General features: G+C 42.9%; 1 long non-coding RNA gene across 1 annotated transcript; it reads left to right on the top strand.

Moving 5' to 3' along the window:
- The first annotated feature begins 1,607 nt into the window (after window positions 1–1,607).
- On the top strand, window positions 1,608–23,257 carry LOC105471500 (uncharacterized). Its single transcript, XR_011610720.1, has 3 exons — window positions 1,608–5,351; window positions 15,484–15,724; window positions 19,101–23,257. It is a non-coding gene; the product is annotated as an uncharacterized lncRNA (long non-coding RNA).
- Window positions 23,258–26,292: the final 3,035 nt, after the last annotated feature.

Raw genomic sequence — 26,292 nt, 5'->3', positions numbered from 1 at the left:
TTCTCTGAGAGAGTCCAAGTCTATGCCTTCAAAGGGTAAGGAGCTGTTTCAGAGAAAGAAGGAAGCTAGGCCGGGCACAGTGGCTCACGCCTGTGATGCTCACCTTCCTATGATGCCCCATTGACCCACATCCTTTAATTCCCAGCACTTTGGGAGGCCAAGGCAGGTGGATCACGACATCAGGAGTTCAAGACCAGCCTGGCCAACATGGTGAAACACTGTCTCTACTAAAAATACAAAAAATTAGCCCAGTGTGGTGGCAGGTACCTGTAATCCCAGCTACTTGGGAGGCTGAGGCAGGGGTATTGGTTGAACCCAGGGGGCAGAGGTTGCAGTGAGCCGAGGCATCAACAAATAAAAAAAAGGAAGCTAAAGGATTTGCCAGTTGGGACAAAATGATGTCTGAGAAGCCTGTCGGGGTTAGAAGAACTTCCTAGAAGTCCTGGGATCCAGGACTTGCTCCTCATCCCCACCCCATCACTTAGACACTAGGCAGGAAATCTCTAGTTGGATGCCAGAGTGACCCAGTTGTCCCTCCTCAATTGTCCCTCTAAAAGCAGAGCAAGATGAGGGGAATGACTTCGGACTCAGGCTGACTTGGACCACATCCCATCTCTGCTGCCATCTGAGCTCTGTGACCGTGAAGTAATCCTATCACCCTTCTGAGCTTTTGTTTTCTTCACCTGTAAAAGTGCAGGAAGAATACTTACCTGTCACCAGAATATTCCAATAATTAGAATTAATGTTTGGAAAGTTGTTGACACCTAGCAGGTACTCAGAAAATGGTGGCTATTACTACTACATTCTACAGTCTTTGCACTATTTTGAAAGGACTTGCTTCTAGGGGAGCTTATTTCTAATGGGGGAATACTTTGGTTTTGAAGTAAAATCTATGCCATGTTAGATGGGAGGTATGCTTTAGAGAAAAAAAAATAAAGCAGGGAAGGGAGACTGAGATGGCTGGGGAGTCTGGGGAAAGCCCCATTTTTAGGTCTAAGAATGAGAGAGAGTTTCTTTCTTAAATTCCCTCTCCCTACTTTACCAAAGAAACTTTACTTTCAAATAAGTGTAAACAGGAAAAGGGAACAGAGCCTGAAAGGCACTCAAAACAGACACTCAAAAATGCTGTCCTAGGGAGACAGCTGGGGTGTCATCACTGATGTGGGACTTAGGGTGTTGAGCTGGAGTCCTGGTTTGTCATTTGAAAAGAGAAATCCTGATCAAGTTGTTGTACTGCTCTTTGACTCTATTTTCTTAACTGCAAATTGGAGGTAAGAATCCCTGTCTCAGGTGCACGAGCAGGAGAGGCTTTCTGGTCTGTTGGGATTCTCAGATTCACAAGGATCAGGACGTGGCCATTGAAAGCTGCCATCCCAGGAGGCAAAACTATGGAAGATACAAAGGAAATCCGTACTCACCTCACTCTGCTCCCTCCTCCTTTCCATGCCTGCGTGCACACACACACGCACGCACATACCCTGAGGTTGTCAGGGGACTAGAGGTGTTGTCCTTGAAAGTGAAAGTCATTCCAAGGCAAAGGAAATGTACTGGTGTGGAGAAGGTTCAGAAGGGCCCCTTCCAACAGGAATGGCTGACTCACCATGTACTCTAAAGATGCTGCCTTGATCTAAAGATGCCTTGCCTTGATTTCAGCATTGTCCAAGCTCTGCAGCACTGTGGACTGGTTGTAAGTCACTGACAAGCAAATACTCAGTCCTGTGCTGTATATATCTACTGTACCATATAAATAATAAACATTAATAACTCACTTCATCCCTTACGAGTTCCTCATCCATTTCCTGCCATTTCTGGAACTTTCATCACACGCTAGATGGTGTTGCTGACGTTCATTACCGGTTGCTCACATAGGTTGAGAAATCATTGTTGCCTCATAAATAGCTAGCATTGTTTTTTTTTTTTCTCTTTCATTGAAAAGTTATTCTAACTCAACCTAAATTTCCAACAACCAGGAAGTATTTAAATAAAACATCTTCCATCCATTTGATGAAATAGCATAACCACTAAGAATCATGATTTTAAAAGCTATTCAACAATACAGGGAGAAAAATGCTCACATCGCAGTATTAGGTTAAAAAAAAAAAAAAAAGCAATGCAGAAAATCACCTATCCAGTGTTAACCGATTTTGCCCATGCATTTATATGTAGATTTATGTGGACACATTAAAAGAGGTGGCAAGAAAATGCTTGAAATGTTATTTCTGCGTGAGATGATGGTGGGTAATTTTTATTTTCTGTATTTTACAAATTGTCCACAGTGTACTTTTGGAAGCTGAAAAAATAGATTATTCCTTTATTTGAAAACTTCACCTTTAAAGGACATTGTCATAAATTTATTTTTAAATGTTATTTTTTTAAAACATTTCAAGACAATCTAATATATATATAACAATAAAAACGCCAGTACTAACGTCTGCCTGACAGTGGCCAGAGAGGGTGAGTACGAGAGAGATAGGTTTGGCAGCCACTGTGAAAGCAGCAATGAGGTTAACTCTGGTTTGGGGGCTACGTCTTCAGGATCTGTGCTTTGTTTTGTTTTTACCCCTCCAAGTATGAGTGTTCTATCCACAACATTCACAGTCCTACATGTAGACATATGACAGGTGTATTTTCTGTTTTCAGATTTACATCCACCTATGAAATTACCCTATGAAAGCCCCACACTCACAGAAACTACTGCCAAGGAGGAGACGACGATTTTATTTAGCTATTTTTTTTTTTAACAAATCTCCAATGTTGCCCACATCTCCTGAAGCTGGGAGGAAGGATAATCAAGTCAAGCTCCATTGACTAGGAGAATAGTGAACTGTGGAAAATGAGTTCTCAGCACTCCACAGGGCCACGACTCCATTTAAAGAACACGTTCATTATTCAGACACTGGGCCTTCTTCTGGGGCTGTTGGCCTGCCCCCAGGGCTGCCTCCATTCCTAGGGGCCTTGCAGTCTCCTGGGCCAGCCTCATGCACATGTTGGTGCTGGCAGCTGGTGTGGAGCAGCTCCAGGCACCACTACAGTGGATCCTAGTAGCAGCACTGAGAAGGATACGAGCACTTAACTACTGTTTTCATTTTACAGATGGGGAAACAGGCTCTGACGGACTCTGTTGCTTGCTAGGGTCATGCAGCCAATCAAGGCTAGCTGTACCCACGTGTTTTCACTCCAAGACCATTGCCATTTCTAATGTGTGAAGCATCTTCCCTCCCCTGGTCCAGCTTTAGAAGATGTGATTCTGACCAGCTGGCCTATGTTAAGTTGGATATTTAAAAACCAGCTGTAAACAAACAACAATAAAAACAGCAACAACAAAAAGACAGACTTCCAAAATAATTATTAAGTAAAATATATAAAAGATTGCAGTTTTGAGCTATCTAAATGTGAGACAAGCATAAAGGCAGACAGAGCTGAATTTAAACCCTAGCTCGGCCACTGCCTAGCTGTGTGACCTTACACAATATGCTTAACTTCTCTGAGCTTCAGATCTCTCGTTAGTTGTACAGAGATTGTAAAATCTGGCTCATGCGCTTGCTGTAAGGGCTTAGCAAGATAATGCAGGTAAAAACTCTCCTTTCACACTGCCCATATAGTAGACCTTCAATAACATATAGTTTCTATCTCCTCTTTCTCTGCCTCTCCCTCCTCACTTCTCATTTTTTTTCACTGACTCTTCCAGCAGTTCTGAAAAGGGGGGCAGGTTGATTCATATGTTCAATAAACATCTAAATGCCAAGCATTATTCTAGATGCTGGGGAGAGAGGGCACTTTGGAGACTCATAACCCCATGTGGTAACCATCAGCAGGAGTGCCAGAAGGGCTTGCACCTTTGTAGGGCTGCATCCACTTTGCTTTTTTACTTTATCCATCCAGCTCCTGCAGGCATTTGAGTTTATGGCCCTGATCTAAGGTAACATTAATCAAGAATTTTCTAAGACTCAGTGGATGCTGTTAGGTTACTCCCACCTGGACATAGTTTCAGGAGGGACTCTAGTTGCAAAGCTCAAACCTATCAAAGCTGGCATTCACCCTTTGCTGGGATGCCTGGGAAAGACTAATATGTGAAGTGGTTGTCATTAACTAGGTCTTAACTCATTCGTAAGTCACCCACCTCACAATATTAGTCGTAATAGATTCTAGGCACATGCAGGGTGCTAGAGATGTATATCAATGAAGAAAACTTTGTCCCTGGTCTCAAGGAGTTGACAAGTTAAGCAGGCATATAAGCTTATAAGAGCATGAAATTTGTGAGTCTGGGTATAGGGTATAGATGGGGAACCACAGGAAATGAGGCTGAAGAAACAGATAGTGTTCAGATCACACAAGGTTTTGATGACCCTTCTAAGGAGCACAGATTTCTTCTGAAGCAAAGAGAAACCAATGAGGAGTTTTAATAAATGACTTCCCCTCCTCCAAATCCATATTCTTTCCATAGTTAATTTTTTTTTTGAAAGTACTAGAAGGGGACTTAGAAATCATCTAGTCCAGAGGTAACAAACGGGATTCATCTGATTAGCCAACTCTGATCAGAAGGTGAGAGCTGTCTGTGTTGAGAAGGATTCTGCAGCCAAGTCTAGGCTCAGCAAAACCACAATTGATTCATGACGTCTGCCACATACAAAGAAAGGAAAAGGTGGCAGCCACCCTAAGAGTTGAATTATCATCTTTTTAAAGTAAGGACATTTCTTTGCACAAGTCACACAACTAGTTGGTGCCAGAGCCAGGCCTAGAACCCAGGACTCCTGGGTTGCAGCAGAGAACCTATTTTCTGCCCCACATGCACCGCCTTCACTCAGTCCTCCTTTGTGAGCAGGAGCAGAGCAGGGAGCCTGGTTCCCATGACAACCAGCCTCCGTGTCTCATAGGGTATCAAGACCATCCAGCCAGAGAGTGCTAAAGTAATAGGTGGAGCGCTTCTGTCATCTAACACTGTGTAACAAACCACCCCAAGCCTGAATGGCTTACAATAGTTTGTTATTGTCTCTCATGATTCTGTGAGTTGACTGGACTCAGTGGGACAGTTCTGCTGGTCTGGCTTGGGGACCTCTCATGCAGTTGCAATCAAATGGCAGCTGCTGTTGGAGTTATCTGGAGGCTCCACTGGCTGGGACTGTGAAAATGGCTTCTTTCCTCACACCTGGCACCTCCATGCTCCTCCACATAGTTTCTCTCTCCATCGGGAGCCTCACCCGCCATGGCCTCTGCAGGGATCTCTCTCCAGTGACGTAGCTGGACTTCTTACACAGTACATGGCTTGCGAGAGCATACAAGTGGAATCGGCTAAGCCTTCTTACCGCCTGGAACCAGCACAGTGTGATTTCTGCCACAGCCTGTTGGTTATGGTGAGTCACAGGTACAATCCAGATTGTTTGGAAGGGTGGGAGGGGACTGCACAGGGATTTGAACATCAGGAGTGCTTCATGGGGACTGGCCCGGGGGACAAACTACCACTGAAGTGAAAGCAACGGAAACCCAGCTGGAGTCTCAGTTGTTCCACCAGTAAGCAGGTGGCCTTGGCGAGGTCTGTCGGGATGCAGGTTTCCATCTCTGGACGGTGTCCCAGAGGGGACAAGGCTCTCACCCTGGCAGTGAGTGCTGCTGCTTCTCCTCTGCCTTTTTCCCTACTCTTCCCCAAGACTTAGGACAGTTTCTTCCTCAGCACTATTTTCCTTGTGGTGGAGTTGAAAGGATAGAAACTCTAACCGGCAGTCAGAGAGGGATTGGCACTGGACCCAACGTCTCATTATGTTGAATATCATTGTGCCCAGCTAAGGGAAACGGTGTGGGGTTGTTTTTTATCGATGACACATCTTCTCCCAAGAGTGGCGGGCCCTTCCGTCAACAACACAAAGTGTGCTTGCTCCCGGCCCCCTTCCCAGCCCTGTGACTCATCAGGCCTCTAACCTCTTTTTCCCTCCAGTGAGAAATATCCAAGTTGATAACAGCAAAAACTTGATAATGACTAGTGTTGGGAAGAGATTAAACTACTTATAATTCCAAATTGTTCAAAATCAACTCTCCTGGCCTGCCAGGATAGTGAGACTTAGAAAAACCAAACAAAAGCAGAAAACCAAAGCCACAAAAAGAAACAACTTCAGGACACAAATTTAAGACACGAATTTTGCTCTGTTCCTAGTTTTGACTGAGCAATTGAGCTATTTCTAACCAAAGGGATATTTAAACCTCCACGTCCGTCCTATGTTTGGAGTATTCACTGGTGTGTAATTCCTAGAAGTGTGCTGAGAAGGATTTCGATAAAGAGAAAGGTGCTTGACTTCTGAGATGCTGAGAATGATCTGTTTTTATGGAATGTTTTTAAAACGTGAACAGGCCAATGAGAGAAATGTACTGCCCTCTGTTGGACAGAGATAGCAAAATCAGCCAGGGCCGGAAGAGGAAGCTCTGTGGCTGTGGCTTCAGCCTTCTTGAGAAGGTCCCCTTGGGATCTTTTAATTGTGATGACACAGACCTCTCATTTAAATGTGGCCCAAGAAACACAGAAGTAAAAATTTTAGAGACATCCACATAGATAAGATTTGCATTTCTACAACGTATCCAGCTATGTGTTTTCAGTTTTAACAAAGAGAGAAATGTCAAAAAATATAACAGTAAAGTGCAGGTTTTGGGGAGATATATATGTTAATAAGTATTTAAAGTTGAAGAAATGGGACTAGAACTACTCTATTCCTAAGTTTATCAAACACAGAAATGGCTTAACTGACCTAAGATGCTGTATCCTGCAATGATAATATTACTTCAAAGGAGTATTAGAAACTCAAACTGCCACTGTCTCTTTGAGGAACACAGTCACTAATTAAGCTTAAATGATGCTCTCCCCTACAGACATCCATGATTATTATTGTTTTCTGCTGGCCAGGTCACCTACGGAATATGAAGAAAAGCAAATCCAGGCTTTGACCCTCCCAGGGGAATGATCATGTCAGCAAGAATTCACAAGGACGTTGACTCCTCCTTGTGAGGCTATTTTTGTTCATTTACCGGGAGCTAGAGCTGCTCAGAGCAAGAAAGATTGAGCTATGTTCTACTTTTGCTTCCTTTCAAAACTAGAGAGCTATTTTCCCCAACACCTGTTACCCTTGCTTTAAAAACATCCTGAGAAGAGTGGAACTAGAGAAAAGGAGGAGTGTAAGGGAAAAGATTATAGAAGAGAACATGTCTTCTGTGTGAGTGATCTTCACAATTCATACAACAATTAAGAAATTCGCAAAAAAAGGCACTCATCACTTGGACTCATTAACTCCACTTCTAGGAATCTATTCACAGAAATACTGGTAGAAACACCCCAGTGTGGCTACAAGGAGATCCACTGAAGCATTGCTTGTAATAATAGCAAATTAGAAACGACCAAAATATCCTGAATAGAGAACTGCTGGAATAAAGATGTTACACAATGGAACACCACGCAGCCATTTAAAATAAGGAGGTTCTCTGGGGGCTCACGTGGAAAGTGCACCACAATAGGTTAAGTTATTAAGTGACTAACACATGTTGCCTAACAGAAGTGCGGTTTTCCATTTCTGTAAATACAATTGTATTATTATTGTAGTTTGTTGCTTAAAAAGAAACCTGGAAGAATATACACCAGTCCATTAACAGTGGAAATCTCTAGGAGTTGGGATTAAGAAAGGTGGCTACTTCTTAAATGTAATCAGCTCATATTGTTTGGCATTTTTACTATTAGCATATATTACCTTTTGTTATCAGAAGATAGAGTTGACAGTTGTCTAATTAGATAGATATGATTTTCTCTCAGCAGAAGTACTATAGGAAGCTATTCATAGGTAGGAAGCACTTCACATTATCACTCTAATGATAGAATTAAATTGCTCAAGCAAATCACAAAAAGAAAAATCAGATGAAATATATGATGTAAATGCCCAGTGCCTGGCATATAACAGGTATTCAATAAATATTTGCTCAATGAGAGAATAAATAAATTAATGAATGAGGAACTCTTTTCCTATGTGTTTTGTTTTATTTGCCACCTGTTTAAAAAAACTGTCTGCAAGTAAATATGTTCCCTTTGAATAATATCTCCAGCAGATTTCCCTGATTACAGAATTCATTTTTTTTCTCTCATACATCACCAAAAACCAAAATGCTAGGGTGCGGAGTGTGGGGAGTGGTGAGGGAGACATAAAAATCAAGGTTTTAACATGAGGGAAAAGGGATTTTCACAAACCACCAAAGTGCTCCTTGTCTTGGAAGAAGTGCACCCTGGATTTTTTCCAGCTGAATTCTGCAACAAAACCCAAGGAAAATGAACATTAATCTTTTATGAACTAAGCCCCCAAACGAACAGGCTTTGAGCTCAACCCTAATTAGGTTGCATCTCAATACAGAGAATCCTTAACGAATAAGGACACATAACAACACAGGCAAGCTCTCTCTGCTGGGACTGCCTCAGAAATGCAGGGGCGGCCCAGGCCACTCTCAACTGCTCCTGTGCATCAGAGGCTCCAGCTTTACCTGGAAAATACACGTTCATCTTGGAGAGAAAGCAAATGGAGTTTTCCTTAGCTGAAATTCTTGGCCATCTTGCTACCTCCATGGCCATCTGGGGGGTCTGTGGATAAATGAGAAAAGAAAGAGACAAGAAGCAGTGCTTTTTGAGTTTCAGCAAGTCAAGGTTTCTTCTGCTTTGTGCCCCGTGGAGCAGCCAACACTGGCTGTGTTCAGAAACAGAAAAATCCGCAAATGTATTACGTGAGTGATGTGGGAGGGTGTGTAGTGGTGCCTGAGAGACCTGGGTTTGAATGCCAGCTTAGCCACTTTCTACTCACGTGACCTGGGACAAGTTGCCTACCCTCTCTGAGCCACAATTTTCTCATCTATAAAATGGGGATAGATGTGCGCTTGGTTGGAGGATTAAATGAAATGAACTAAGTAGCTCTCAGATTGTTCATTGCCCACCAAGACCTTATTTCTCCAACCACAGCTTCCCCAGCCCCATTCTTTCACACAACCTCCACGTCTCTCATTCAATCCCAACAAAACCGTGTAAGATAAGTGTGATAATCCCCATTTTAACGACTGAGGAACTCGGAACTCAGAGAGCAGAGGTTGTTTGTCCAAGAAGAGACAGCAAAGGAGCAGCAAAGCTAGGATTTCACCTTGAAACCTTCCAACCCAAATCTTGTGCTAACCACAGGATTGTGGGTCAACAGGGCTGATTTCAAAGACAGGGAGGACTGCTAGTGTTTGACGTCTCATAGTTATGGAATTCTGGATTCCAGGATCCATAAGCATGTTCCAGAGTCACCAGAGGCCCTGGGTAGAGAGGATTCAGGGTGGGCTCTGATGGTGCTGTTTTGCTGAAGGGTGGGGGGGGGGGGCTCCCTGCCCAGAGCAGCTGGGCTGCTGTATCCAGCCTTAGGAAGGGCACCCATGTGAGCCTTCAGTGTACCTGGAGGACTGCTCCAGAAAAGCCGCTGGATAACTCATGGCCCCAATATAAACCCACATTGTCTCATCTTGTCTGCATTGCTTCTGTCTTCATTCAGAACATTTCCCCATTTTCTTTCCCACGGTCACACATTGGGATGGCCCTTTATCCCCATGAAACAGTTGCGCTGACATCCTCCCCACCTTCCTCATGAACACTCCTTGCCCCACTCCTACCCTTAGACCACTGCAGTGGGCACTGCCATCTTCTAGAGTCTGTGATGCCATTTATCTGGCTTATACTAAATCCCTTTCCCCCTGCTTGCTGTCCCACACTAGCCCAGCATCCCCTTGCTGCCCAGGAATGCCTTATCCTATTACTGCAATTAACTGGTACCACACTAGAAAGCTGAGCCAGAATCAGAACTCTCAGGTGAAGAAGATTTGCCAAGGGTTACAGTGCATGAGAATTGGAGTGGATAGAACTTGGCACTTGAAACCTCTTCCCTCCATACAGAACCTTATTCTAGAAACTCATTAACTCTGAGCAGTGCAGCCACATTTCCAGAAGAAGCTGGTGTCTGGGATTGCCTTTGGATTCTGCAATCCTGCTGTTTTCAATTGCCAGTCCCACAATGTTTCCTCCTCCTCTTCTCATTGTCAGAATGTGCTTCATTATGGAATTCTATGATTATTTGTTATAGTAAATTGCAATATTTATATTACCCAACATTTACTGTACTTCTACTATGTGCCCACTCCTGTGCTGAATATCTTATACATGACGTCTCATCTGACCCTCACAAACAACTCTGAGAAGGTGCATTAGTTCCTACTCATGCTGCAAATAAAGACGTGACTGAGGCTGGGTAATTTATAAAGGAAAGAGGTTTAACAGACTCACAGTTCCATGTGGCTGGGGAAACCTCACAATCCTGGTGGAAAGTAAAGGAGAAGCAAAGTAATGTCTTACCCGGCGACAGGCAAAGAGTGTGTGTGCAGGGGAACTCCCCTTTATAAACGATCAGATCTCATGAGACTCATTCACTATTATGAGAACAGCATGGGAAAGACCCACTCCCATGATTTAATTACCTCCCACCAGGTCACTCCCATGACACATGGGAATTATGGGAGCTACAATTCAAGATGAGATTTGGACGGGGAGACAGCTAAACCGTATCAGAGGGGCAATATAGTTATTCCTGTCTTATGGACGTGGACAGCAAACTCAAAGCATTAAACATCCTGGGTGTTTCTAACACAAATTAATGTTTGAAAATCTCTGGCTTGAGCACTGCAGGAACCTAGAAGGAGAGAGGTGATGTCCAGCCTGGAGAATCAAAGTGAGAAGTGAGACCTAAACTGGGTCTTGGAGGATGGGCTGGAGGAAGACAGGGAGAAATAAGGAAGAAAAGCATTCTAGGTAGAGGGAACAGCATGAGAGATGACAAAGAGATGGAAAAAGATACAAAACTGTGAAGACTACAGTGCCTGCCATAGAGGGAGCCTTTAAAACCCTGTGGAACTGAGTTCCGCTGAGCTGCTAGCTTGGCTGTAGCAAATGGATCTCACATGATCACATGCAATCTAGAAGCAGGTGCTTGCAGACGAAGGGAGAGGCAAAATGCCCACTATCTGGGCTTGCTGGCTACTCACTGAAGTCTCTGAACAACCTGGTGAAGTAGCTTTCATGGGCCCTATTTTACAGACAATAAAACAGAGTCTCAGTGAGACAACTTGCTTAATTGGGTCAAAAGCCTAGAAAGTGGTAGAATCTGTATTCAGACCCAGCTCTGTCTGGCTCCACAGGGCCCTGGTTCACCCTCCAGGCCATGCTGAGGAAGGAAGTTCTGCCCCTCATTTGTGGGCTCCACGAACTTCTTTCTGGACCAAAAATGAGTCTGACACAGACTAGCCTTGATGGGTCACACTCATCTCCTTTAAGAAGCTACCATTTTTCACTTTCTTGGCATTTTCTGTATGAGATGCAGCCATGACTAGTTTCTGGGTGCCCCTTGAGAGGGAGAAGGCTACAAAATGCCTTTGGGCAGGCGAGGAAGCACCCAGGTATGGGAGGCAGCTGCAATCAGCTGAGAAGGCTGTGTTGCTCCAAGCAAAGCCCCAGATGGAGCCTCCAATGAGATCACCCCCATCCTCCCTGGTTGCCAATTCAACATCTGCGCCTGACATATTGGCCTGCAAATATTTCAGATCCACACCCGCAAATCCAGATGTGTTTGTGTCATGAACTCTCTATATTCTGCTAGAAATTACTGAAGTCTGAAAAAAGAAATTAGGCATTTGCTCAGGCACACGTGAACCAGTGACCTGAAATTCTCTGCATGTCCAGGGTTTGGGTGCTCACACTTAGGGACTCTGAATACCAGTTTCCACTCATCTCCTGGCCCTATTTACCCTCACAGGATATCATATGTAAAGGGGCTGATGTTTGCTTTCAATTTTGTGCCTCGTGGAGGGCTTATGAAGGTGGAGGTTGCCTTTGCATAGTGGCCAGGCATTGTTTTGTTTTTACGTATTAGTAGTTAGGTTGGAACTTTGATCTGGTTTTCAAGCACTGCATTTCCAACAATAGAGTAAACCAAGGAGCATGGCAGTGCAGCCCTGGCTTCACATAAGGATCACCTGGGGGGCTTTGCAGACACCAGTTATTCAGCCCCCATAAGAATATCTGGATGTAGAAACCTGGCCCCAGTGTTTATTTTCTCAAAACTCCCCAGTCATTTCTAATCCATGGTTAGTGTTAAGAACCTCTACTATGGAATCTACGCTTCTAGACTGTTATAAAGCAATCAAAAACAAAAACAAGGTGGGAGTTGGGAGGGAGCAGGTGCAGGGGTTAAGACAGGAATGGTGCATATCAAAATAGTAACGCTGATGAGGTGGGCATCAGCTTTACCTCGAAAAGTTCCTAATCAACTCTCAACTCTCACGGACTGATGAGCAACTCTGGACAAGGCATTCCATCTTACAGAGCCTGTTTCCTCATCTGTCAAGGGCGTAATGATACTTGATTGGGCTGGAAGAAAGCTGAAATAAGAATATGTTAGTAAAGTGCCTTGCAAAGTGCCTGGCACAGAGTGGGCATTCAGCAAATGGTACCTATTATGGTTAGGTTTCAACACACACACACACGAGAGACAGAGACAGAGAGAGACAGAGACAGAGAGAGAGAAAGAGAGAGGGAGAGAGAGAGAGAAAGAGAAAAGGAGAGAGAGAAGATGGGAATGATAAATATCAAAATATTAATACTGGAGAGGGGGATTGCAGGTGCATTTTTTTCTCTTTTTTCTTTCTTCATTTACTATGTGTTTGACAATGACTTTTTTCCTTCTAATAAAGGTAATAGAAATTATTCTTTATGGAAGTTATAATGATAAACTATGAAGGACAAAATCAGAGTAAAAACAATATTTGTAATATAAATGTAATTTTTAACAGAAAAAAAGGTCAGGAAAGAACCTGGAAGGAAGTCTCACACAATGTTGAGGCCAGGTTCTACACACAGCCCTTCCTGCCCTTCCTTCCTTTCTTCCTTTTGTGTTCTCCAATTCATTCTGTAATGAGAAGCTACTCGTGTTGGGTTCTGCCTCCGCCGACCCTCTGAAGATTTATCCAGGCTGGCGCTATGTCCCTGAGGCTTGTGATACAAAATCTTGTCCTGATGCAAAGCCTTCCACGGTTTGCCAAACCTGGACTAGGGCATCCTTCACAGACCAGGCCAGAGCATCTGGAAGCAGGCACAAGCCATGCAGCCACTATATGCTGTGTCGGCATCTCCAGCAGGGCCCCCAGGTGGTATCTCACTCTGTGGTTCCCCCCAAGGCCCTTATAGTAGCTTCAGAGACAACACTTTGCTCCCTGTTAGTGTGGGTGATGACAGCAGCCCTCAGACACGAAGATGCACAACCAGTAGGCCAGAGATCCTTTAGCAGCAGTGGGAAGGCTGCCACCACCATGGTGGGCCTGCCCTCAGCCCCGTGGCTTCCCAAGTACACGCAGGTGCATGGATTCCCTGAGTGGCTGTGGATGGGATCTTCAGTGATGCAGATTTTAAAACAGTGGAGAAGCTTTGAGGTGCTAGAAATTCCTTCTTCAATACTCATGACTCCATTCTCTTCATCACCAAACATTTTTGTATATGCCAGGCACTTCTATAGAAGAAACCATGTGCCACAGCTCCTAGCATGTGCCAAGCACCACGTAGCCAGTGGGAAGGCAGATAAATCAGACACAGTGCTCCTAAGGCGCTCACGGAGGGAAGGGCATGCCAACCTGCAATGACAATACAGGGGGAGAAGTGCCTTGATGGGGAAACTGGGTGCTGAGCACCACAGGGGCACATAATGGGCCTGGGCCAGGGGAGATGGTCAGGGAAGACCCTGATCCTGAGCCAGTCCTTGTAGGATAAGCAGAAATTACCAGAAGAAGGTGGGGAGAACATTTCAGCAGAGGGAACCCCAAGAGTGGCTGCTCAGAGTCACAAGGCATCTTCTGGAAACTTCAGGGAGGCCAAAAGGGCAGAAGGGAAGAGAAGAGAAAGGGTGGGATGGGCAGGGTTGGGAATATTCCCAGAACTTTCCCCTAGAATTTCCCAGATCTTGGTCATTTCTGTACTTCCTTGGTGGCTTTTGCCACATTTGTGTTCCACCTGTATTATTATTTTAAAGATATTTTTAATAAGTCATTTCTCAGTTAAATGCTCCACTTAAATGTACCCTCAAAGGAAATTTAGCATTGTTACCATAAATAGAAAATCAATAACCTTTTCTTGCTAGAAATGGAAGCCAATTATAAAGACAAATAGAGTTCCAAACTACTAAATTCAACACACACACACACACACACACACACACACACACACGAGAGACAGAGACAGAGACAGACAGCTTCGAAAACAGGGTGGGCTGAGTCTGAATCCTGCCTTCTTTGTTCAAAAGGGAGGTTAGCAAGTGTTAGAGGATGATAAAGAAAAATGGAGATTTTCTTTGGGATAATCAGAAGGCTTAAAGGAGAATTATGAAGGGAATACGTTTCTCACCACATGTTTCAATGTTCCTTAAGGCCCAGGCACTGGGTGCCACGTAGAACATTCTCTCCTGCCACTAGACGTGTGTGTCCCATGTTCTGGATAACAACCCAGAGAAGGGGCCTCCGTGGGAGGATGGTCACATTTCCGAAGATAGGAAAGCCCGAGAAGGAGCAAAGAGAAGCCCAAATCCGTCCCCACAAACACACCCTGAATTTTCCATGCACTGTAAGCAATGTCTTTAGGCACTAACGTGTGAAAGCCGTGAGTGGAAGAACCTAGAAGCTGTCTCCGCCTCTTCCATGGAGCCATGAAAGGGGCTGGAATCCCCTGAGCTCTCTATAAACAGTTTCGCTGGCAGTGCTCACCACTTTCTAATTGACTGTGCCGAAAATTATTCCCGATGCCCCCAAAGTGAGCTTTTATCTTATCACAGCTTGGTAAATATTATGATACGTTGTGGTTTTTATTACCACAGAAGTATACATGTTAACTTTTCCATTTATGAGAGGGGTGGCCAGAAAAATCTCGGTGGCAAGAGCTTGAAAGCAATTATATCCTTGCTATTGGGAGATTTGGCCAGATGTCAAGGGAGTTTATAGCCAAACCACTACTTTGGTGGTGTTTTGTCCCCCAAAGTAATCCAAAAATTAATGTACCAGAAGGAAATAATACGTTTGTATAGTACATTGTGAGAGCTGAGGCTTGCTTTTAAAGGGAATATCATGGAAATTCTTTAACCAATAAGGAGAAAAAGTCCATTTTGGTTGTGCTTTTTTACTTGGGTTAATACGTCTTTCTTCAGTCCATGGTACTTCTAAAACAGTAGAAATCTCAGAAAAAAAAAATTTAAAAATATTATATTATGTGTGTTTGTGTATGTGTACGTGTATGTATACATAGATATCCATACCCCAAATTAATTAACGGGCTGGCATCAGCAACAATAAACTGCTCCAATAAAACTCAGTTTGAGAAAATGAAGTAAGAATTTCTCTCCCTCAATTCCCATACAACAGCAGCCTTGTGTTATGTAGCCGGGTGAAACCTCTGGAAGACAGGAAAACCTTTGGCCTCATCAAGTCCACTTTGATGCCGCTGCTGGACTAATCCCAATGGAGAAAATTTGGGTATTTCTGGAAATAACCCATGTGACAATCATCTCCAGAACCCATGGAAACCTACAGGAACTTCAGTACGTTGGACAGGATCTTCTTTACACCCAAAGATGGCTTCTTGAACAATAAGGCCCGAAAGCTGGTAAGATTTCAGCTAAACTCAAGTAGCTTGGTTTGCTTTTCTCACATAGGTAACTTGTGAGACATTTTGGCAACTTGTCCACAACCTGTCAGACACATTTGCTATATTGTGATCAAGGACCTCTTTGCATTTTTAAGTTTGATAACTTAGTTAAAAACAAGAACAGTGAAAAAGCACACAAAGTTGTGTGCACAAGATGTTTGTTCCTTTGTTTTTGGTTAATAATGAAAGATTGGAAACAACCAAAATCTAAGAGATTAAATATTCTATTGTTGTTAAGAAGATAGGTCGTTATGCATTAAAATGGAAAGGTATTCACCAAGTGGAAAGGAAGCACTTCACAGAATAGTGTGTCTCTCTGTCTTCCTCTCTTCTAACCATATGTATAACATATTCTTCTAACCTAATATATATAATATATATTCTTCTGACCTAATATATATAAAATATATATTCTTCTAACCTAATGTATATATAAAGTATATATTCTTCTAACCTAATATATATATATTCTAACCTTAGATATATAATTCTAATGAAATTATATATATATATATAAAATAACCTTCTAACCAAATATATATACAATATTTTCTATTAACATTAAAATATGTATAGTTTTGTATATTCACATATGCTTAAAAGTTCTGGAAGAGTGATATGATATGAACCAATCTTAGGGGGAATTTGGATCATGGAGGGATTTAAACTTCCTTCATACTGCTTCATTTTTTTTTTTTTTTTTGCAAAGTGCTATGCCTTTTCAACAACATTTTAGTGGAATGTTTTTTAAAAGAACAAAATGATGGGTGCTTGGTGAGGGATTGAAAAAAAAAGAGAACAAATTGAAAAGAAAATCTTCATGTGCTGTCTTCCATTCCATCAACTGAGGAACCATTAAGGAGATGGAAAGAAATGAAAGCAAGATTATATCAGACCAAAGACTCTTCTGCTCTAGACTTAGCTGTCATTTTCAGATCAAATGCTGCTTTGCTTAACACAAAATCTTGGTCCTTGATTACTCAGCTAACTCATGAATCTACAGAGAAACTCAGACTCAGAAATGCTTCCTAATATGTAGTTAATACCAATGGCAGCAGGGAGAACATCATCTCAGTCTCTGGCTTGATGGAGTCTGCCAACAGTTAATTGATCCAGCAAGCCCAGGTTCACCTAAAATCCCACTTCTTAGAGCATCTAATAGCCTCTGAAATGCACTGGACATTTCGTTTTCATAACATCTGTCAATTATTAAGCACCAACTATGTCCCAAAGACTGTGCTAAGTTATATGTGTTAACATTCATCTTCACAAAACGTTTGGAGATGGACTTTATCATTTCCATTTTACAGATGAAGAAACTGAGGCCCAGGATGCTTAAGTAACTTGGCTGAAGTTATAGGCTCACAAGCGACAAAGCCTATACCTTGATCTCTGCCTGTCTGCCTTTGTTTTCTAATTTTCAGGCTATTCGATGCAGGGCTTCAAGTCCTATCTTCCTAATGACCGTGGAAAGCTAATATCTCTCTGAAAATCTTCAATATAACCAAAGACTTACTTATTCACCTGCAGTATCAGTAAATTTTCCCCCTTGGTTTGTACAAATTACTGTAGCAATCAAGATGCATGCATCCCATTGTTCTTTGACATTTAGATATTACAAGCCTTGGATAGTTTTTTAACTAAGGCAGCAAAATCTTTTCACAAATGAGTTCACTTCAGGGAGAAAAATCTATTGGCAAGGAAGAAACTATAACTTGTCAAAGGCATGCGTACTATTTTTTTTTTTTTTTTGCTAAATTCATGTTTTCCCTTGTCAACCAATAGATGAGCATAAAGACTTTTGTAATATTCGTTTTTTTGTGATTCACTAGGGATATCATTATGATATAATATTCTCTTGGCAATAAGGAATAATTTACAGATACTGGGGATGAGGCTCTTAATGATGGTGCTTATAGGATGTTGACTCATGCACATCTTTTTCTGAGTTAGATTCTTACATCTTTTTAATAAAGTAAAATCAAAGTACCATGCAGTAAGTGCTTTGGTGCTCTCTCGAACGTCCCCTGCTCCCCTCCCCACTATGTTGCAGTCTGGTGCTTCAGGAGTTGACTCTAGCTCCAGGGATGGACTTTGAGCAGTCCAAGCCAACCACCAGGGGAACTCTTCTCCTGCTGGTTTAGAAATTAGGAACTCAGGTATAACCCAAACAGAACACGGCATTCCCCTGGCCACCTGAATATTCTGGTTCCGGAATAAACATGTGATCTCATTTGAGCCGATAAGATATTTAAGGAAGTCCATGGGGACTCCTTGGAAAAGTTTCCTTTCTCCTAAGGGATATCCATAGAAAAAAACAGTCTCTCGGCTTCTGGACATTGTCTGGCCTAGGATGCAAGACTTGCAATAATTGTAGCCACTTCAATAACACCCAGAGAATGACACTAGGATGCAGAAGAGGACTGAGACAAGAGAATATTAGAAAAGAGGAGCTGAAACTGCTAGACTAAACCAACATGGAGCCAGCTCTGCCTTTGGGTGTTGTTACACCTGCCAACACAGTTTATTATTATGTCAGCCATTTTTCATTTCTGTCACTGTAGCTGAAGCATCCCAACCAATACTGACCACAACCATTTCCTCAACATAATTCCCACTCTACCATGATACTGTTACAAAAGTCTTCAGTAAGTACCTCCTCTTCAGAAACAAGACCATCAGCAGCCATTCAATTCCATGAACTAGTAAACTAAGACCCAAATCAAAAAAGGCGGATGACTTAAGCCTACCCAGAAATATGACCTTATTTGGGTTTCAGCTTTCTTGCTTTCTCCATGAGGATGTCTAAGTCACAGCCACCAAATATGTCCAAAGAGGGTTTCTAAAGCATTGGCAGCCCATGCAGAAGAGTACAGGCATTGATTTCTGTTCAGCCTAAATTGAGGCCAAAATCATGCAACTTCCTACACTGGGCCTATTGATGGAGATGAATTCTAGCTCTGAAACCTTATTTCAGGTGGCAAGCATAAGGCACTTTTGTTCTTGCAGATCTCGATAGGGCAATCAATATTACAGGCATCTTATTTTATTTTATTTAGTCATTTATTATACTCAGACCAAATCCATGTCCCAGGTCTTCTACAGCTCAATATAGCCATGGACTAAATTTTTACCAATGGGATATGAGGAGAAGTGATATATGTAATTTTCAAATAATGCCTTTAAAAGGAAGCACTAAAATCTTAATAATTATTCAGTCTGGATGATACATATATGGAGATTAATTTTTTTCTACTTTGTATATGTTTGGAATTTTTCAAAACTGTTTTTAAAGAAAGTTGATTATCTTCTATTTCTTTCCCCTTTCTGCCAGCTGGAATGGGGACGTGGTGCTGAGATAGCTTTGACCCTATGGCCTAGGGAGGCACTATAGAAGATGGTGAAACAATCAGAAAGAAGAAACCTGATCCTTGGAACATGTTGAAGGCAAAGCTACCTCCCTGGAGCATTGACTGGCCTGGAATTCTGCAGCAGAGACACAAGGCTTTCTATTGTTTAAAGACATGGCTATTTAAGTCTCTATTAAAGCTAAAAGATGAATATCAGAACTAATCATCAGATTTCTCCATGCCTCCCAAGTCTAGGAGTACAAAATAATTTCATTGTGAATAATGCCTAAATGACGTTTGCCTCCACTTGCTACTATAGGACTGTGACCAACAATATCTTCAAGATTTCCCAGAAGCATCACATATGTGTACAAACAAGACGGATCAGCTCACCTGTCAGTGACCACATGCTATCTCTCTATCTGCTATTTGTTACTGACCCTCCTGCTCCCAACTCCTTCCACTGGGTACTGCTCCCTCCCCATAGGCATTCTAACTCAGTTGAGGCACAGACCAGAGTTACAGAGTTCTGTTCAAGATAGGAGAGAAAGCTCCTATCCCTCTTTTGTGTTAAATTCTACTAGGGGTCCCCACAGCAGGGCTGCTTGAGCCTAATACATGCCAGAATGCTTCTCTGGCATGCATTAGGGCTCAAGAGTTACTTCTAGCCCTGCTCTTCTCCTGGGTTCTAAGGCATGTATTCGATGGGGCACAGAAGGCAAAACCAGTCAAGAGATATTTCATGCTTTATAATGCATCTTTTTTTTCTGATAACCAAGGCTTTGCCTCTGGGTCCAACTTGTCTATTTCATTCCTTCTTCCCTGCAATGCATTCTCTCCTAGGAAGTCACTCATTTCTTTTGCAAAGAAGTCTTTGGGAGAATCCAGCCTACCAGTTGGCCAGGAATCCCCAAAAATGAGTTGCAGAAGCAATGAGAAACACTAAAAACAGAGAATTTTCATAGTAGAAGGAAGAGTGAGCAGACATCAAGGAGGGTTCGTGTGTTTGAAAAGGATGTTCCCTTGAATATCAGTCCCAGGTAATACTCAAGAAAAAAGGGGCCAGATATGGTGGCTCACACCTGTAATCCCAGTACTTTGGGAGGCCAAGGTGGGAAGATTGCTTGAGCACAGGAGTTTGAGACCAGCCTGGGCAACATAGCGAGACCCTGTCTCTACAAAATAAAAAATAAAAGAATTAGGTGGGCAGGATAACATGTGCCTGTAGTCTCAGCTAATAGGGAGGTTCAGGTGGGAGGATCAATTGAGCCTGGGAGGTTGAGGCTGCAGTGAGCTGCGATCGTGCCACTGCACTGCATCCTGGGTAACAGAGCGAGACCCTGTCTCAAAAACAAACAAAAACAAAAAGAAAAAAGGTTCTATGGTCAAATTAGTTTGGAAAACACAAATAACTATAGTTGTTCTCCTCTCATACCCCCAGCCCTTCACAGTGCAAATTAACCCAATACAGTCTTGGAGAAGCCCTGCAATAGCTTGTTTATTTTTGTTTGAGCCACGATTTCTTAGGCACATTTGAGCACAGAGGCTCCTCTTAGGCCCTTGCAGTACCTATTAACATTTTGGGAAGCACCCTTGGGAAAATGGCAGTTGTGAATTGGAGCACCCGCCTTTTCAACTCTCTGCATTGTGATTTGGGGGATGAAAAAAGAGTGTGTGTGTGCATGTGTTAAGCTGTCACTTGGGGTGTCAGTGGCTGGCTTCAGTAGCAGCATTAATGTGGCAGCTCTGAGTGGCATATTCCTCCAAGCAAAGGAGGACGGGAACAGGTCCCCAAGGCTGGGAAACACACTGAAATATTTCCCCCACCGCATGCCAGGGTTTCAATACCAAGAAAGTTGCCAGGGTAAGCTTTGGCACAAACAGCCCATCAGACAGAACTGCTCTTTTTTGGAACTGAAGAATTCACACCCACACTGAGGCTGGCGTGGGCACATGCCTCTCCCAGCTGGTCCCTTTGGAGGAATCACAGCTTCCAGAATGTTTGAGCTGCTTGAGAGATACAAGAATCTCAGAGATGCAGCAAAGCCGTTCTTGAAACAACACAAATCCATGTCAAAGGCATTTTAAGAGAGAAAATGAAGCACCTGAACCTCCAAGCTCTCACTGGAGAGGCTGTGGAAACCAGAAACTGCAGGAGGATCCCACAGGAAGAATTTCTCCAATCTACATGCCTGTATTTGGCCACTAAATGTGAACACTCTGCTAAACAAAAGAGGCACGGGAGTTTTCTGGTCAGAAAGAATGATGCAAAGAGCAAGGCAAAGGCTGGCAAAAGCAAATGCTTTGTCCCCTGGGCGTCATAGATCTCCCGAGACATGTGATTCTAAAGAAAGCTTAATTAAATTTAATGGACAAACCTCTCTCGGTGCTAGGAGACATTTTAATGTGGTATTTCGGTTCTGGGTGGACAAAAATCAGTCTTCCTTGCCTCACTGCTCTCTCCTTTAAATGAAACAAACTTCCTGATTAGTCTCGTAACTCTCAAGACTGCCCGGTGTCCTCCTGTCTGATGATCCTCTCTACAGGACACCTGACGGGGGGTTCTCTCTGAATCTGCAGGACACTGGCCTACATAAGTCAGAACAGAGCATCCCACGTGAAGGACAGTGGCATCTTGACCACGAAGTTACCTCCAGTATCCAGCACAGCCTCTGGTGCAAAGAAATTCCTCCCTCCCTCCCTTCCTTCCTTCTTTCCTTCTTTCCTTCTTTCTTTCTTTTCTTTCGACAGTTTCACTTTGTCACCCAGGCTGGAGTGCAGTGGTGGGCTCTCTACTCACTGCAACCTCTGCCTCCCAGGTTCAAGCAATTCTTGTGCCTCAGCCTCCCAAGTAGCTGGGATTACAGGCACGCACCACCAAGCCCAGCTAAATTTTTTTGTATTTTAATAGAGACAGGGTTTCACCATGTTTCCCAGGCCGGTCTCAAACCCCTGAGCTCAGGCAATCCACCTGCTTTGGCCTTGCAAAGTGCTAGGATTACAGGCATGAGCCACCGCTCCCAGCTGCAAAGTATATTTGATGAATAAATGAAAGGAAGAAATAAATAAAGAGGGAGAGGGAAGGAAGAGGGGAAAGAAAGGAGAAAGAAAATACATTGAACTAAGAAGAGCTGTAGTGAGAGGAAGTGTCTCAGGCATAGCCTCGTGAGACAGCAGGAAAGTGAGGCTGTGTTTACTTAGCAGACAGTACTAACAGAACCGCAATACTCCTATTTTGATCAAGTAATACTTTTTCCCATCCCCTGTTACCCTCCTCTCCACCTCCTCTGCCATCCCTGTGATTCAGAGAAACTGACTCCACTCCCAGGTAGGTCTGATTGGCTGAGGCTAACTCCACCCTCTTGCCAGTGATTGGTTCAGGAATGGTTATATGATCCAGTTGGGTCAATAGAATGCAAAGATGATTTGCTAGGGGTTTCCAGGAGCGATCTTGCTCTGAGAGAGCCCCCAGAAGAGACTCTTCCTTCTTTTGAGGCCCAGAAAGATTGCTACCATGCTCCTACCAGACTGTGAGGCCAACACACGGAGGAGAGTGGATTCAAGAGAATCACAGGAGGTAGATGCCACTGGATGAAATCCTCCCCAAAGCCCATCTGACTCCTTGACTTCTAGTTATGGTTCAAGGTTTCTGGGTTGGTATTTACAATAAGAGATTCTTAGAAAGATCTTCAAAGAGCTACATATAGCTCTGTTTCTGACTGTGTGACCTTGAGAAAGACAGCCTCTCAGAACTGCAATCTGCTCACAGCTAAAATGAAGGTTAAAAAAGATTTCTATCTCAAACATTTCTCACAGAATTTTTAGGAAGATAAAATGTAAAGTAACTGCAAGGGGTTGCAAGTCTCAATAAAGATATTATTATCTTGATTTGATTTTCATTTTTTTCTGTCTCCCTAGTCTGCCCACTGGACAATGCTAATATTTGATAAATTCAGTCTACATTTAACTTAATCATGTAGTACTGACTCTATTTCAAGCTGTATATTATTTCTACTTGCCCACTTCCAAAATAGAATTGGGGTAGCTTATAATAAAAGCCCCTGGCCGGGTGCGGTGGCTCACACCTGTAATCCCAGCACTTTAGGAGGCCGAGGTGGGCAGATCACGAGGTCAGGAGATGGAGGCCATCCTGGCTAACACGGTGAAACCCCGTCTCTACTAAAAATACAAAACATTAGCTGGGCGTGGTGGCGGGCGCCTGTAGTCCCAGCTACTCGGGAGACTGAGGTAGGAGAATGGCTTGAACCCGGGAGGCGGAGCTTTCAGTGAGCCGAGATTGTGCCACTGCACTCCAGCCTGGGCAACAGAGCAAGACTCAGTGTCAAAAAAAAAAACAAAAACAAAAAACACACAAATAAATAAATAAATAAAAGCCTCAAAAACAATAGAACGATAAAAAAGAATTCAAGGACAAGAATCAAATAAGGAAGGTGGGCAGTCATTGTTCCAGAAAATCCAAATGAAGAGCTTCTCTAACTGAGCTCAAAAACTTAGTTCTGAGCTTCCTGGCAACCAAAGCAAAAAGGGAACTTATTTTAAAAGCTAATATCATGCTAAGCATTGTGCCAGGCTCTGTGAAAGTTACAAAAATAAATAGGACATGGCTCCTGCTCTCAAAGAGTTTGAAAAATAATGAGGAAAAAAATCCACCAGTGAAAATAGTAATACAGGCATATTGGCACGCTACAAGCATTGTTAATTACCACCTAGAGAGAATCCATGGGAGTAATGAGGGGAGAGAGATTAATTCTAGCTTTGCAAAGGTTTGATGGAAGAAATGGTATTTGAAGCGGGCCTTAGGTGGGGTGGGAATCTAACTGGGATTGTGGAGGGGCATTCTGGCATGAGCAAGCATAACAGCATATTTAAGAAAGAGTGAGTAATGTAGTTGGTCTGACATGATGTAGGGTGTGGCATGTGTACGTGTGTGTGCGTGTGTGCACACACATGTTCATTTGTGCACATTAGGGAGAACAGGAGATAAGAGTGGTGAAAGGGTTTGAGGTGAGTTATGACAACCCCTGAATGTCATGCTGAGGAATTTGAACTTTATCTGGTAGGAAATGGGAAGTTACTGAGAGCATTTCAGTAGGAAAGTGACATGATCATAGTTGTTCACCAAATAATGTATTTTTGGTGGTGATTCCCCCCCAGAGATCAAAATTGAAAGTGTGGTTCTGCTGTGAGCTAATATATTTCCGTCAGAAACTTATCCTTCTCCTGTGCCATTCTGTGTTCACTTGACAATTTTTCATTACATTGATTCTAAGTCAGTTATTCCCAGAGAAAAGACAGAAATTCATCATCTTTCCCTTTATGATTTCCTCCTCTGTCATCAAACACATCAGCAGGCATGAGTTTTATCATAATTCAATTCCCGCCTTCCACCCACCTTAATTACATGCATTTCCACTTGATAATAATTCACTGGAGTATTCAAGAAGATCAGGAAGTTAAACTTCTCTTGGCTTGGCAACTCTTTTGGGAGAGTTCCTATAGCAATACACAGGACAGGAACCCATGAACAAAAGATAGGTTTTGTGGCCTCGAAGACTCAGAATTTCTCCACTTGGCGGAACCATGGAATTCAGCATTGGAGGAGGCTTCAGGAATCAGTGCTTGTGATGTAGTAATGAGAAGAAGCACTGATGATGGTTTTTTGCCCTCAACCAGCACCAAGAAATTTGCTTTCCCTTGCCCAAGATAATAACCTTGATATCAATCATTGCCAATAAAGAACAAGTGTGTCAAAATTTGCTGATCACTCAGGATCAGAATCCTAGTGACCTGGTGAAACTCAAATGTGCTCATATTTCCTTAACCCACCACTGCTTAATGGAATGCACTATGTGAACAGCCAACTGATCAAGAGTTAGAGAAATGTCTCTAAAAGGCCTTCCCTGATTCCTCCCAGCTGAGTTAGATACCCACCCCACCTCCTTTGTGCTCTCATATGATGTTTTGTGCATCTCTCTATTGCTATGTGACCCACATACTGTTATCTAACAATTGGATAATTGTTGTACACCATATATTTTGCATATATTATTTCATTGTCTCCCTAATGACCCTATGAGATAGATATTTTTGTCATCCCTGTTTTAATGATGAGGAAAATGAAGCAAGGCATGGTTAAATGACTTTTCTAAAGTCATGCATTTTTTGGAAAAATCATACAGCCAATAAGTGCTGGAGGTAGAGTTTGATACCACATGGTCTGACGCCAAGCCTTGCCTTGAAGTTCTTTGCTACAATATTATCATTATTTGTTCCTGTGTCTATGACTCTCTACTTTCTCCTGACTCTGCTCCCAACACGGGGGCAGAAGAAGAGATTCCCTCCCACGCATTGGTTTTTACCCCTTCTCAGATCCCCATTGCCCAGCATAGCACATAGCAAATGGCAGGCGCTCAACCAATGAAAGGAAGTTACATGGATGAAAACGTGAGAAAGTCAAGTGGTAACTCATCCTCCTGGGACTCACTGGTTTGTATTGATTCTATATTTTAATTCTGGTTGAAAACTTATCACATCTTCAGAGAGGAAGCAGAGGAGTCCCTAGGCTGCATCTCTCCTAACTGGGAAATTCCCCCACCACATCTTCCATATTGGTCAGGTGATCCAGATGTGACACATCTTCAAGACTATAATGCAAATAAAATTTAAAAAGAAACAGTTTTCAAAAATACTTTTCACTAAGCTTTCCCCCCAATACATGTTATCCCCAGCCAGATTTGACACATACAGTTTCATTTGTTAAATAAAAAGGACTCATTTCTGAAGCCACGTGTCCAAGTCTTTGCATCAGTGAGGATGCCTCCTTGTCTCCATCCACACTGTCCCACACTGCCCTCCCCATGGCCCAGCAGGGGCCCAGTCCTGGCATCTGGCTTTTGGCAGGACCCTCACTCCTATGGGTGAATCAAAAAAAAAATTCTGGCCAGCATTTCCTTCCTGTTTTCCCTGGAGGTTCTTTCCTATTGGTGCCCTAAACTGGGGGCCAGGGAATGGACATAATCCCAATGCGTGTATCAGGCTGAGGCTGCAAGGAGACATCTGACCTCAGAGGGCAGATAGCTTCTTCCATGTGAGATACAGGAAATATAACAGCTGAAGAATGACCTGTTTTCCAAAAAAAGTCCATGGTGAATGACG

This window comes from Macaca nemestrina, chromosome 12, assembly GCF_043159975.1.
Source record: "Macaca nemestrina isolate mMacNem1 chromosome 12, mMacNem.hap1, whole genome shotgun sequence".
NCBI classification, from domain to species: Eukaryota; Metazoa; Chordata; class Mammalia; order Primates; family Cercopithecidae; genus Macaca; species Macaca nemestrina.
Note: the sequence above shows the minus strand (reverse complement) of the source record. Positions and strands in the feature narration are given on the sequence as shown.